The sequence below is a fragment of the Coptis chinensis genome, chromosome 1, assembly GCF_015680905.1.
Source record: "Coptis chinensis isolate HL-2020 chromosome 1, ASM1568090v1, whole genome shotgun sequence".
In the NCBI taxonomy this organism is placed as follows: domain Eukaryota; kingdom Viridiplantae; phylum Streptophyta; class Magnoliopsida; order Ranunculales; family Ranunculaceae; genus Coptis; species Coptis chinensis.
The window spans coordinates 19,029,937-19,044,842 of NC_141456.1; the positions used below are offsets into that span (position 1 = coordinate 19,029,937).

Here is a 14,906-nt window from a genome sequence, read left to right on the forward strand (position 1 = left end):
GGGAATTCAAATATGAAATAATCTCATCCAAATAAAGAGTGGAAAAAATGAGATTTGGGCTCCAAAGGGTTACATGGGCATTTTGGTCATTTTCAGCTCAAAACTCAGAAAGCAACGAAACTTCAACCATAGCTAGAACATAATGAGGAGAGTCTAAAGACACTAAAAAAAGATGAAAAGAAAGAAGTTTGATATAGAAAAGAAGACTATAGAAAATAAATCACCTTATATGATCAAATTTAATTCAAGGCAAAATCGTGAATAAATTATGCTTGGGGTGCAAAAATGGGGTGTCTACAGTTGCCCTTCTTTGGCGGAGGTTGCTTGCAACTGAACGGCAAAGCCATGGAGACAAACCATTTTTGCCAAGTTCCAGCCAAAAGATCTCATGCAATTTTTGAAAATTCATTTGAAAAATATTTTTGAAAAAGGGCATTTTCCTCGATATTTGAAATCCTCAATTTTTTCAAGTTGTTTGTGAGGGCTTAAAAATGATTGAATGTTGGTGGATGCATCGAACGGACTTATACCACGCAACATGGTGACTAGATTATATGTGGAAGCATCGGACGGACTTATACCACAATACAAAATATCAATGCTAGCGGAAGCATCGGACGGACTTACACCGCGTAACATGATATTGGTTGATTGAAAAATATTTTCTGAAAATGATGAACAACTTTTTTGAAATCAAGGGATATATATATATATATATATATATATATATATATATATATATATATATATATATATATATATATATATTTTTTTTTTTTTTTTTTTTTTTTTTTTTTTTTTGAAATCGATATTTTCAAATTCATTTTGGAAAACTGGTGAAATTAAATGGATAGATTAATTCATTCATTATTTTGACTTAGATTAAAGATTCTCATATAATGGTGATAACCAAACACTGACCAAAGGAAAGACTCACCGGAAAGAGCAAGAAGATCCACTGGGGATGGGAGATTATAAAGAAGATGGACGAAGACACAGACAAACCCTGCTGGGGAAGATAAGAGATGTGCTGGAGATGAAAGATGGATGCTGGGGATGATGATATTCAAATTCAATCAATCAATCAATCAATTACGTTCAAGTATACTTGGATTGGAAAAGAGTGTCACTATGAGTTTAGGCTGATCCATCCGTGAGGCTGTCAGTAAAACTGACATTGTTCTCTCAAACAATTTTAATGTTGCACAAATGGAGTTACCGAAATGATATTAATGATCAAGTGGTTGCCAATAGTGCGGTGAAAACAAAATTTGATGAATATTTTCTCATGCTGGAGGATAAGAACCACATGGTACTAATATTCATCATTTTTTATTTTTATATTTTTGAAATTTTTTATTTTTTTTTTCAAACTTGGTCAACAGTCAAACAAATCAAAACCGACTCAACCTGGTCAAAACCGGGTCAACCTGGTCAAAACCGGATCAAACGGGTCCAAACCTGGTTGAACAGGACCGAACCTTATGCCAAAATAGGTAAGGGGTACCCGACCTTCCTTATCTGGTGCTTGCACCGAATAATTGAATTAGAACAGCTTTTTAAACAGGAAAGAAACTTTGAACGGTCAAACCATTTTGTCTTTTATCCAAATTGAAACGTTTCTATTTAGTAAACCAAAAGCGGACAAAACGAACAGTTTCACTTTTTGTAAACTGGTCCACCGCTCAATCACACATGAATGTGCACTTTCTAATTAAACCCGTCCAACCACACCTATATAAACAGGACCAAAGGAGGAATAAACATACCTTCCCACTGTCTAGTGAAGAAAAAAGTGATGGGAGAGCCGTACCTTATATGTCCAGGAGAGAAGAAGCGATGGCTAAGCCACACACTACAAACCACGCCATGCTATGGTAACACATTTTTTTTTTTTTTTTTTTTTTTTTTTTTTCGAACTAACAATGATTCTTTGGGGCAACATATAATGGAATCTCACTTACCTTATTCACCAATGGCAGCCTTGCTCTCACATGCTCTTGGCATTTAGCAACTATAAAACTTGGAGACACTTCCTCAGCAAAGGTTAGACAATTTATTTCTCACTACACATATTACAATGGAGTGAAATATACATGATATGCATGAAAACAAATGCAACTATATTAGCGTGAATATGCATGAGTGGTTAGATTATGATGGATGTGCAGACCAAATTATTTGAATGCTATGTTAGTACAAAAAGTACATAGTTTAGTTAGGAATATTGGCTTTAGAATTTTCTACGTGCTTGAAATCCTAGATTTTTCATCAAAAGCCATCCAAAGCAAACCAAGTTTTTGAAAACAAATCAAAATTTTTTTTTAAATTCATTTTGAAAACAATTTTGAAAACCATGGAAAACAAAACAATTTTTTTTCACAGAATAAGAAATACCACAGATAATTGAATAACAAGTGAGGGCGGGAATGAGTTACCGACAAAAAGATAAGCATGAGGATGACCACAGGATAGAAGTACGATCAAACTTGGCACCTATGAATTAGATGATATTCTTTTCCCTTTGATTGTTTGACCTTCACAAAGCACTGAACGACGCCCAAAACTTTCTTCCAGAACAGACAGAGCATAAAGTATAGGACCAATCTTTTGGAGACGACTTCCTCATACATCGCAATCACTAGTAGTGAATCCTCCAATGCCTTCCATTTTTTTTTTTTTATTATTATTATATATATATATATTTTTTTGCCTTGAGTACTTCTTAACTAGGAGATATAGTGGACTTAGAGATCAAGAGCGGACTTTCATAGGACTATAATGTAGGCTTAGGTGACGGGCTCAGAAAGAAGGGATATGATCAAAATTTATTTTTGGAGTAGAATTTGTCATATAAAGGGATGAGTAATTGGAATGATGGTAGTGAGATGATTCCAAATCTCAAACGAAACTGCCCCTTGTTTAGGTTTTCCATTTTGGACTAGCATTGATTATTTTGTGCAACTCTAAGCATTTTGAGTTCTGACGGTTTTTTTTTTTTGCCCCTGGCACTATGATTTTTTTTCAACATCTTCTTGGGATAAATAACATGGGGGGTGATTGTTTCGTGATCAAAGATGGATGAAATGATGCCCCTAGAATATGACAAGTTCTATAAGAGTGGGTATGAGTAATCTATGGGTAGGCCAAAGATTTATTAGGCTTCCTAAAAGATATGGGCTTGTATTGTGGGAAAACAAAAAAATAGGCTAAGGCTCAAATGGGATTCTAATGGTAACATATGATATTAGGTGGGTTTTATGAGGCTAAAAACAAAACGATCAAAGATGGCCTGTTCCATCGTCTCTCTAAGATTTCCATTATACTTTTCATCTTAAAATAAACAAAGTTGGGTTAAAAAAAGTACCTCTTTAATTGGTCGGCATTGGTAGGATTTTTCATGTAGAATCTTTATAGTGAATGGACATTCACTGTTGGGTTTGAGCTTTCTGGTTCATTGATTCCACTCTAGTCTGGATCTGCTTGCTCAGCTTTACTTGCAACAATCTGTCTCCATTGGTATCTAAGTCCCAGTAGAACATCAATGCCCTCCTTCATATACCTCGGCTCTCAAGAATGTTGATTGTAGATGAACTCCTCTCAGCATTCTGCTCTTTGATGTAGTCAGATTCGAGTCAATTGACTTCTTTGATAGATAGCTCTCATGTCTTTGATGGATGCAATATGGAGTTTGCCCTCTCCACGGTAGGGTAGCTGATTGGATGATTGGCTAAGTAGTCGTTGATTGATGGAATGCAGAATATTCCCCTTCTTCAGTAGGGTAGTTGATCAAATGATGTTGTGGAGTTTTGCCCTCTCCACGAGGGTAAATTCATAATGATGAATGCTGATGTTGATATTGGTGATCTTAGACATTTGAAAAATCTTCTCAAACATAACCACTGAACTTTCTTCCTCCTCAATCTCTTCTTCTCGGGGAGTGATTCTCTCATCTTCGAATAATGAAAATCATGTACCACCTTAAGACAATAGATTGTTATAGATATGATCAACACTTCTATGGATTCCTTCAGTAATTTGATTAGGCTTCAACGCTCATAGGGGATCAAGGTTATATCAATCTACACATAATGTGATTCATCTGTGGTGCCAAGGTTGATGGTCTTTGTCTCCACAATGACTAGCGTCTGTCAATCCTCAGACTGCTCATGAGAAAGAATGGACTCAACAACTTCATTGTCTATTCCTTCTTCATCGTCGGGGGGGATGGGATCATAATAATCTACACAAGTCATTCAATCATCTTGCACTAAAGCAAGTGGGTAAATCATATCTACGGGAGTTTTAAAACTTTTTTTGATTTTTTTGGATTTTTGAAATATTTGAATTTTTTTGGATTTTTGAAATATTTGATTTTTTTGGATTTTGGATTTTTGTTCTCTTTTTTATTCATAAAATAATAAAACAAACTAATTGAGAGTAGAAAACTTATCTGTGCCAATCAGCGGACCGGGATCAAATATAGGAGAGAAATTGATCCGGAACCCCTCAACCAGTGTTGCAGCTCCATGCATGAGTGATGAATTTCCTAAATGATGCGGTATCTCCATGAGCAACATATCAAATTTCTTGATGCTCTGTGATTTATACGCCACACACCCTACGAAGTCAGCTTTCCATCCTGGGTTTAGTGCATGAATGCCATCAAAGACACATGAGTGCCTAGACGTGCCCCTAGCTTGAAAGTAGTGGTGATGATCGAATGGCCATTTCATATGACCATGGTTGGTGGTGTTTCCCAACCTCTCTATTGTCAACTTGTTCTGGGTTTGATAAGAACTAGATCTTGAAGAGACAAACATAGAGTAGTCCCATTCACCAAACACCAATAAGGTCATTAGAAGAATAACCTGCTAGAATATTGCAATGGTAAATGACTTCGATTTTCTTGAGCTCGGCATCTGATCTTCCAAGTGTGAGGAAGATGTCAAGTCTTTGGGACTAGGAGTAAGACTCTCAAAATGCCTAACATTGGAATATGGCTTAGCCATTATGAGCTGGTCTTCAGAGAAAAGTGTTGTGAAAGCATCACTATAATCCTCTTCATTGTATTCTAGTGAAGTGATCTTGATAGCAGAAATGGAATCTTTTTCCTCGTAAAAAATAGGAGGACAAAACATGTCAAAGAGCTCGATACCATAATCTTTTGCATCATCTATCAGGGAGATGTTTTGAGAATCCTGGTCACCTAGTTCGAACATAGACTTGGTAGACTTCTCAAGTACCACTTCTTGGACCTTTTGGTCTTCTAACAAACTTGGCTCACAAACCTTCAACTGTCGTAAAGAAGATGGTGAAGTATATACCTTATCTTTAGGCTTATCAAACTCCTTATCTAGAACATGCAACAAAGGTGGAGCCGGTAATGGTGTCTTCTTAGTTGGTGATTCAGCAAACAGAGGTGCCACTTTTTCATCCAACGATATAGCCTTGGCCTTGGGCCTTGCTTGTGTTTGTGCCTTGTAATCTTTAATTGCATCTTGAAAATTGAACGGCTTGAAGAGCGACATGGCACTAACCTTGGATGTTTGCTTGAGTGGGGTAATGAATGAGGCTGAACTTTTCTTGACAGGCTCTAATGTGTGAACTTCTCCATTATATTACGGTAATGGATTCGTCACAACATTTGGAATACCGAGATGTGATGCATCAATTCTCCCTGATTCGATCAAATCTTGTATCGCATGCTTGAGAGCTCCACAATTTTCTGTAGGATGTCTAATAGACTGATGGAAATCACAATGTTTAGAGGCATCATACCAATATGGTAGTGGATTTGGAGGATGCCTAGGCTGCAATGGTGTAACTAGGCCTTGCTGAATCAAAGCCTTGAGAATAACCGACAATGGGTACGGTAGCTCTGTGAATTGTCTCTGTGGCTTAGGGAACCCTCTATTTTGATATCCTTGTTGTCTTGGAGGATATGCAATCTGATTGGAAGAAGGATGAGTTGTCACCTCTTCTTGCATGCAATGGCGTGTGGTGAGGCTCAGACTTGTGTGACAATAAGCGTGTGTGTCCTTTTTGCTTATTGATGATGGCGAAGGTGGCTTCTTCTTCGAGCATCGTTTGAACCTGAAGATACAATTGAGGTCATAGTTCCACAAGCTAAAGCATCTTCAATTTGAGTCCCTACCGAAACCATAGCCTGAAAAGATGGATGATAGCTGAGACTCAATCGATTTGCATATTCGGAGTTCAAACTTTTACCACCATTCGAATATGTTTGGCCCTCCTCGACGGCCTCTAGAATCTGAGCTGCTTTAGTCCTCCACCGGTTACATACTCGGAAATGTCTCGATCGGACCTTGCTTGAGTGCCTCCAATTGTCTTCGACCCATCTGGATGTCTGTATTGTATGAAAAATGGGTCACAAAAACTGTTGCAAGTTCATCCCACGTTCTCATCTTCTGAGCATCTGTGTTCATCCACCAAGTCAGTGTCGCACCCTTTAAACTCCTCTAGAATAATTGGACCAACAGTTCTGGCCCGATTCCCATAGGCTACAAGTAGCTAGCGTACATTTTCACATGGGCTTTAGGACACCCAGTTCCGTCATATCTTTCCATCTTAGGGAATTCGAAACCATGTGGAACCCTAATTTGTGGATATGGACAATAACTATCCAAATCGAACTCATCTGCTTTAATCTTAGTTAATGCCTCCTCAAGCTTTTTCAATCTATCTGCCACTGGGCCTTGGTATTGATCTTGGATGATAGGAATTTGATTTTGGGTGTTCATATAAGTGGTAGGTTGTGGTGTCTGTGTGATGTATGGAGGAGGGAACATGAATGGTGTAGAACATGGGTGTGGATGTATATTGGTTTGGGTTGTAGTATGAATGGTGAACGGTGGGTTGTGCCATGTAGGTAGGGTCGATATAAGAGATGGGTTGGCTTGGAGTCTGAGTTGGTATAGGAAGTTGTAGTTGGGTGGATTTATGCATGAAATTCCTAGTAGGCAGCAGAGCTTGTGGAGTAGGTAGGTTAAAATCAAACCTTGGTGGTGGTAGCGGAGTGGATTGCCCTTGAGACAATTGTCCTTGCCCCATGTTCATGAATTTTGGTAGCATTTCTTGAAACATTCTCTCCATTGCTTGTCTCATTAGTTCTTCCGATCTAGGAGGGGATGATGTTGGACTCTGACCACCTCCTTGGGGTGGTTGTCCATTGCTAGACAGTGATTGTTCACCTTGAGAGATAAGTGGGGAACTAACCATTGGCTGAGACGCTAGTGGAAGAGACCCTTGAGGAGAATTAGCTGGTAGATTCTCCATTTCCATAAGCGAGTTAACGGTTGCACAAGATAATCTTAATCCTGGCTGCCGGATAAGCCTTCTTCTTTCCTATCTTAAATGAAACACCTCAAAAGAAAACATAAGTCTGACTCTCTAGGGACATCCCCAGCGGAGTCGCCAAAAAACTTGTACGTACAAAAATGTGTACCTAGGTCTATGCAATTTATTTTAGAGTCGCCACTAACTTTATTAAATAAAAGTTGGAGTAAAACCTATGTGAAGGACTAGCCCCGAAACTATATGATTATTGGGTTCGGGAGTCAAGGTACGATGTGGGAAGGTGTTAGGCACCTACACTCGCCTGGTAAAACCAGCCTTACTTCTATTGAGGTGTAATGTATTAAGATATGCAAATGAAGAAAGCTTGAAACATTAATCTACCAAGTTGGATGATCTTCACTAAATTATTAAAAAACTAATAACTATATGCTATAATAAAACTAAAAAAAATAATCCTAATATGCAATACTAATTAAAATAAAAGAGAAAAAAAAAATGTCACCTTGTTTGGAATGTTGTCTCATACTTGATTGTAGATTGATTGATTGATTGATGATCTTGATTGATTGTTGATGAATGATGATGATAAACTTCATTTGGAATTGACAGCTGTGAATTTTGGATTGAAACAGGTGATTTGAGAAAAAAACAACTTTTGGTGAAAAGAAGCTTCTACTCAAGATCGAAAGAGGGGAAAAGAAGACTAAAGACGAAGAACTTCATTAGAAAAACCTCGAAGTCAAAATTTTACCTTCAACTCCATATTAAACTAAAGAAATTCTACTCTAGAATGATGAACTAGAAAAGAAAAAAAAAGAACACTCAAGAAAAGAAAACTACTAGGCTATTAGCTCTGAATAGCTAGGTCCAGATTATTAACTCCGAATTCCTAGCTCCAGATATTTTTTGTGGGTGAATGAGACTCATATTTATAGCTTTTGGGCGTGGATTCAAATATGATAATGAGTTTGATCCAATGGCTGAGTATTGATGAAGAAAAATCCAATGGCTTGATATCTTTCTGGTTGCACCTCCTAAATCTGACCCTTGATTCAAGAGGTGGGATAATGGGTGTGATAAGCACCCAAAACTGTAATATTAAACCCGGAGAGACATAGCATTTTGATCGATTATGTGTTTAATAATCATGTAATAATTATATTTTTGTACTTTTGCAGGTTTCCGCAGTTAACATGAATATAATGATAAAACATGCAACGAAGTATGGGAATACTGGAATATTTGAAGTTCCCCACTCAACCCCAGTGAAGCCTAACAAAGCCTGACTAGAGCCAAAGTTTCCAAAAAAAAACAAAACCAGTGCAGAACGGGTCCACATATAAAGAAGCAGCAAACTTTCGAAGCTCACATTTGATAAATCTAGATGCCGACGTTGGCTAGTGAACTGCCAGAGCGACCAGGGCGACCAACTCTACGCAAAGACAGAAAATTGTAAAAATGCCAATATCAGCGCTGCCACTGGACACACTAAGTGGACCCACTCGGCGGGCCCAAAAGGCATGACGAGTCAGCATAAGCAGGTGGCAAGAGATAGTCACAAATTTGTGCCACCTTGCAATGTGAGAAGACACGTACCAATTCAAAGTTTAAATTGAATTGGGCTACAAGACAAAACCAAAAACAAAATTTGGTTTGATATGGAGAAAAAGACAAAAGCTAAAATTAAACCAGGTAAAACCAAAACTTTGTATTTCAAAGTTTTGAGTCTCGCAATTCAACAAAAGGACAAAATCCAATTAAAAGCTTCACGAGCCATCCAAATTATATATATGAGAGGGGGGTCTTCAAATATTTTCAAAGATTTTTATGCTTTAGCCTCAAAAAGCACTCGCTTAGTTTCATTTCAAAGACTTAAATTATGTCCCTTTTATTTCAATGGACTTAATAATAATATAAGTCATTTTCTTCTTAATGAAAGTCATTTCTTTTCCAGTTTAATTTTTGTCCTGCATTTATTTATTTAATGCATACAGCAAGTTTAATTATTCTTCCAATGACCATGAGCTAATCCCCCCCCTCAGGGGGAGGGTTATGATGCTCGTGTGAAAATCCGGATTGACTCTTTAATATTCTAGAATCACTACTTAGGAATTAGGTGTAGATTAGACATTCAGTCCCAAAATGACTGAGACTGTACAAAGTTGGAGTGCTGATGCTCGGAAACAGTCTCAGCGACTCTACGTGTCGACTGACTCTCTAATTAGTCCAAATGATGTATGTAGAATCGAGCCAGGAGCTGAAATGATATTCCAGAGATGAAATAGTAGTTCAACTTCTTATGTTAGTGCGATGCGTCTCAGAGATGTGGGCATTTTGTTAGGGATCAATACTCGACGTTGTCTTGGATTTGTCTATGAACTCGAGACGAATTAGAGTTATAGTGTTGTGGTAATATAAACTGTTAAAAAATGATTCTTGCATGAGCATGATTAACCCTCTCCCTGTTTCTCTATCTTTGTTTATTTACATTGAAATCGCCGTTAGTAATTTACATTATTTATATTTCCGTTAAATTAATTAAACCAACTAAAAAAAAACCTAAAATCCTACTCACTAAAAGTTGTAATTCCAGTTGTGAACCTTGCCGAGCCCTAAGGTTTGGACGATCCCTTACTCGACCTATCCTACCAAACTCACGTGAGTAAGGTAACTTGACTAAACGGACGATAATACGGACTTTGAACTTTGGTCTTCGGACTTTGGACTGTGGACCTCAGACTTAAGTAACTAAAACAAAAAATATATGAAAATTAGCATTTATCAAATGGCGCCGCTGCTGGGAAAGGACTCTAGACATTTAACGTAATAACTGGAATACATCAAACATAAAAACCCCCTCCCCTACCTCCTCATCTTTTTAATTTCCATTTCTTTTGTAATACTAACGTGTTACATACCTTATTGCCCCAACTTTTTCTACTAACAGATATCTGTGAACCAAGTCTTGTTTGTTTTCATTAGCACAGTCTAAGTATTCCGTAGGAACTTGAAGCATTGAACTGACAAAAGAGTCTCGGACGAGACTATATTAGTAGCGCGCGAGACTAATCTAGAGTATCAACACTCCGGTTTTCAGGTACATGCCAGTTTCCCTTTCAGTACTCTTTTGGACTCTCTAGTCCAGTTTATCCAGTAAGTTTACGAGCTCGGGAGTTAGTTCGATCGTGTACGAGGAATCGCGGGGCCAGGTTTCAAATTCTTAAACTCCTCAAACTTTGTCGATGATATTATTTGGTTGTTGCTATAACCTGTTTTACCTTGCATGTTTGTGTGTTGGCATGAGAACTCTTTGCATATAAATGTGGTTCGTCATTACATCTTCACGTTAACACGATTAATATGATTCGAATATATTTGGATGTATGTGTAGTTTCAAACCACCTGCTTAGAATATTTTTGTATGTGTATGTTATATCAATTCACGTACGTGGTATTCATTTGTATGAGTTCGTTCTCGACATTCCTCTAGCTCACATTTAAGTTGCACATATCGATAGCTATAGATTATTGCATGCGTAGGACACATTTCTATTCACATAGATTTGCATGTGTAGACTTCCTGTGTAAAATTAGCATGTGTTAATTGTATGTTTAGTTTATATTTTGACATCCATCGTTTTTAATTGCATGTTTCGTAATCATGTCTCCATAATACATTAATTACGTAAACTAAAAAAAAAATAAAAAAAAATAAAAATAAAATAAAAAAATAAAAAATAATAATATAAAAAATAAAAAAATAAAAAAAATCCTAATAATTAAAATTTCATCTTAATCTTCTTAATAACACCCCGCATAATACATCATCATAAATCATCATCCTATTCCATCAGTGCCTAGGAAACTTGAAAAAAAATTGAGGTTGCCTAATTAAGGAACGTGCTAGCACGAACAACCTCCCTCAATTCTATCCGGTGACCTGGCTACTGGAATATTCACACATTGTCCTAGCTTACCTGCTCAAGTTAGCAACAGCTCAGAAAGACGTGCTTCACCTCCCTCCTCCCTTAATTCTAAAATCTCTAGTCATAATTCGTTCCTTATGAGCCTTGAATTAAAATTTGTATTTGTATGAGACTACGGTCTGGTAAGTATAAGGAATTAGAACTTACATATCGTTGTCGGAAATACAATAAACAACTACTTATGCTATCTCCTAGACATAGTTCCTCCTCTGTAAACCAACCTCGTCAAACATCTCTGTTGCCATTATCTCCCTTAGTTATGGCTCAGGAAAATCCCATAGTCGAGAAACCCCTTTCGGATTTCTATACTGCCTTACAAGAAGGATCTGCTTCCTGCATTAAACTTGATGCAATTGTAGGTGATTTTCGCATTTCGCCAAACATTTTCGGTTTGTTACCTATTTACCATGGTTTAGACCATGAAAAACCGTACAATCATTTTCGTCGGATGCAACAAGTGGTCACCACTTTCCGCCATCCGACCGTTACCAACGAACAAGTCTTGCTTAGGTTGTTTAAAGCTTCAGTTTAGCTCGCCGGACAAGCGCCGCAATCCATTGACACATGGGCCAAACTCGTACAAGCATTCATGATAAAGTTCTATACTCAGAAGAAAACTACAGAAATGCTTTAGAAGATTCAATTCTTTCGCCAACATCCCCAGGAATCCTTTTCGGAAGCCTGAAGCAGATTTACTGATCGGCTTCTCGAATGTCCCCATCATCAACTCGACACCGCTGTATTAGTCCATTCATTCTTTAATGGTCTCCTCGACCATCAAAAGGAAACATTAGATATCATGAGCGGTGGTTGTTTCATGGACAAAGGCGCTTTCAAAGCATACACTTTCCTTGAGAAACGAGGCTTCACGGCACCCATTGGGGAAACACCGATTCTTCCGGATCTTCAAGACACTCCTACCAAGGTTACATCTATGTTCGAGGTCAAACCCGATCCGGAATTAAAAACCCTGATCGAGTCCCTAAACAAAAAGGTCGATGCTCTTTCGGTTCAAGTAAATGATCAGAAACCCAAACAGGTCATGGCTGCCAACACTTCCCCATGTCCTCTTTGCTTAAGTTCTGAGCACGCCGATTCTTATTGTCCTTTGGTATACGAGTGCCCTCCCCAATCTTCTGAAGAGGCTTGTGTTTTTAACATCCCTAATGCACCTTGGCGACAACATCCAAATTTGGCTTGAGCACCCCCTCCCCAACAACAAGCTCTTCCGGGTGTTAACAACGCTTCTGCACGACCACCCACGAACTACAATTCCTACCGTCAAGGAAATCCTCCACAATTTCAGCAAGGGAAAAATAATTTTCCCAACAACGCAAATATAGGGTATCAAAACAACCGCAACCTTGTTCCCGCTAATCAAGGATATGGCTACCAAAATCAACCTGTAAACAATAACCGTGAAGTTGTTCCTACTGCTCCACTGGTACAATCCGCTGCCGATAAAACAGCTGAAACTTTTCTGACTTACATGAATCAACAAAATCAAATCTTAGCATCTATTTAACAGTCTCTTCAGCTGTTAGCACAGGATAAAAGTCAAAAGGGCGTGTTCCCTGGCCAAGTAGTTCCAAACCCTAAGCCTACAAACATTGCCTTTGAACTCAACAATGCACCAGGATCTAGTAATCCAAGCCAGGGTAAGGTAAATGCCATTACCACTTTTCGTTCTGGCCGAACCATCGACAATAACATACGTATGCCAGAGGAAGAATCGACAGAAACCATGACTGACGTTCTTCCAACTCCTACCTCGCAACCTATAACGGACGAAGTTGTTCCTTCCAAATCTACACCCACGTCCCTAGGAAAAGACACCATTGATCCTTATGCGCGATTCCGCCCAAAAGCTCCGTTCCCTGCCCGTTTGGCAAAGAGCAAACGTGACGAACATTTCGATGAGATCCGTGAAACCTTCAAAAATTTGACCATAAACTTACCTTTTCTAGATGCGCTTAAGCATTTGCCCAAGCATGCCAAGTTTTTGAAAGGACATGTGTACCACCAAACGACATATGAATGCACTTAAGCATTTGCCCAAGCATGCCAAGTTTTTGAAGGACATGTGTACCACCAAACGACGTACGAATGTTCCTCAACAAGCATTCCTCACTGAGCAGTTTCCCTCAATCGCTACTACCAATGGTGTGATTAAATACAAAGACCCAGGTCGACTAACTGTACCATGCCAAGTATATCACTACCGCACTTTTAGACCTAGGCGCCAGTGTTAACCTACTTCCATACTACTTATTTAAGCAGTTAGGTCTTCATGAATTAAAACCTACCAATATGACTCTCAAACTCGCGGATCGCTCCATCAAGTACCCAAAGAGCATAGTAGAAAACGTCATAGTCAAGGTCCAAGATTTTTACGACCCCGTTGATTTTGTCATTCTAGATACTGAAGTGGCATGTGATTCCATTCCTATCATTTTAGGACGTCCATTTCTTGTAACTGCTAACGCTCTCATAAATTGTCGGGACGGTTCAATGACGTTATCTTTCGGGAACCTTTCTGTCGAACTCAACGTGTTCAAATTAATGAAACAATTTCCCGATCCTATAATGGAGGGCGAGATTAGCTTGGTTGATAGTCGGTACATGATTATTTTAGAAACTCTTTTCCCAAAGACGAGGTACATCAATTTCTTTCTTTTGATAATCCTGAGTTTGACGATGACTCATACATTAAGGATGTCCACGCATTATTAGAGTCAATACCACTATTTGATCCTACTACTGCGGTACTAACTGATCCAAACGAACCGGACTCGATCTTTTCCATTGAAAAGACGGTCGCTCACGAATCCTTAATCCCCAATCCTCCAACTCCATATTTAAAACCTCTACCCTCTGATTTGAAGTAGGTGCATCTCGATCCCGATGGTAGTCACCCTATAATAATTCTGCTCACTTAACTACCGACGAAGAAACACGTTTGATTCGTGAACACCGCTCCGCTATCGGGTGGTCCTTAGATGATATCAAGGGAATAGACCCTAGTGTATGCAGGCATCGTATACATCTCGATGACGGCTCAAAGACATCGCGATAACCGCAACGTCGCCTTAACCCCACCATGAAAGAGGTGGTGAGAGAGGAAGTTTTACGTTTACTTGACGCGGGTATCATATATCCTATCTCTGATAGTGACTGGGTTAGTCCTGTCCACGTTGTTCTTAAAAAGTCCGGCATTCAAGTTGTACAGAATGAAAATGGTGAATACATTTCCACTCTCATTCCATTAAAATGGAGAATTTGCATTGACTATCGCAAACTTAATGCCATAACGCGTAAAAATCACTTCCCTCTCCCATTCATTGACCAGATGCTAGAACGTTTAGCCGGTCATGCTTACTACTGTTTTCTTGATGGCTATTCCAGCTACTTCCAAATTGTCATCGATCCGCCGATCAAGAAAAGACAACTTTCACATGTCCCTTTGGAACCTTTGCATACAGACGAATGCCTTTTGGTCTTTGCAATGCCCCGGGCACCTTCCAACGTTGCATGCTCCACATTTTCAGTGATATGGTGGAACGTTATATGGAAGTCTTCATGGACGACTTTTCCATTTAT

The 14,906-nt window shown here is 38.6% G+C and overlaps 1 long non-coding RNA gene across 1 annotated transcript; it reads left to right on the forward strand.

The window, feature by feature from the left end:
• The first annotated feature begins 1,790 nt into the window (after positions 1–1,790).
• LOC147522692 (uncharacterized) lies at positions 1,791–8,375 on the forward strand. Its single transcript, XR_015195510.1, has 3 exons — positions 1,791–1,877; positions 1,983–2,046; positions 7,953–8,375. It is a non-coding gene; the product is annotated as an uncharacterized LOC147522692 (long non-coding RNA).
• The last annotated feature ends 6,531 nt before the right edge of the window (positions 8,376–14,906 follow it).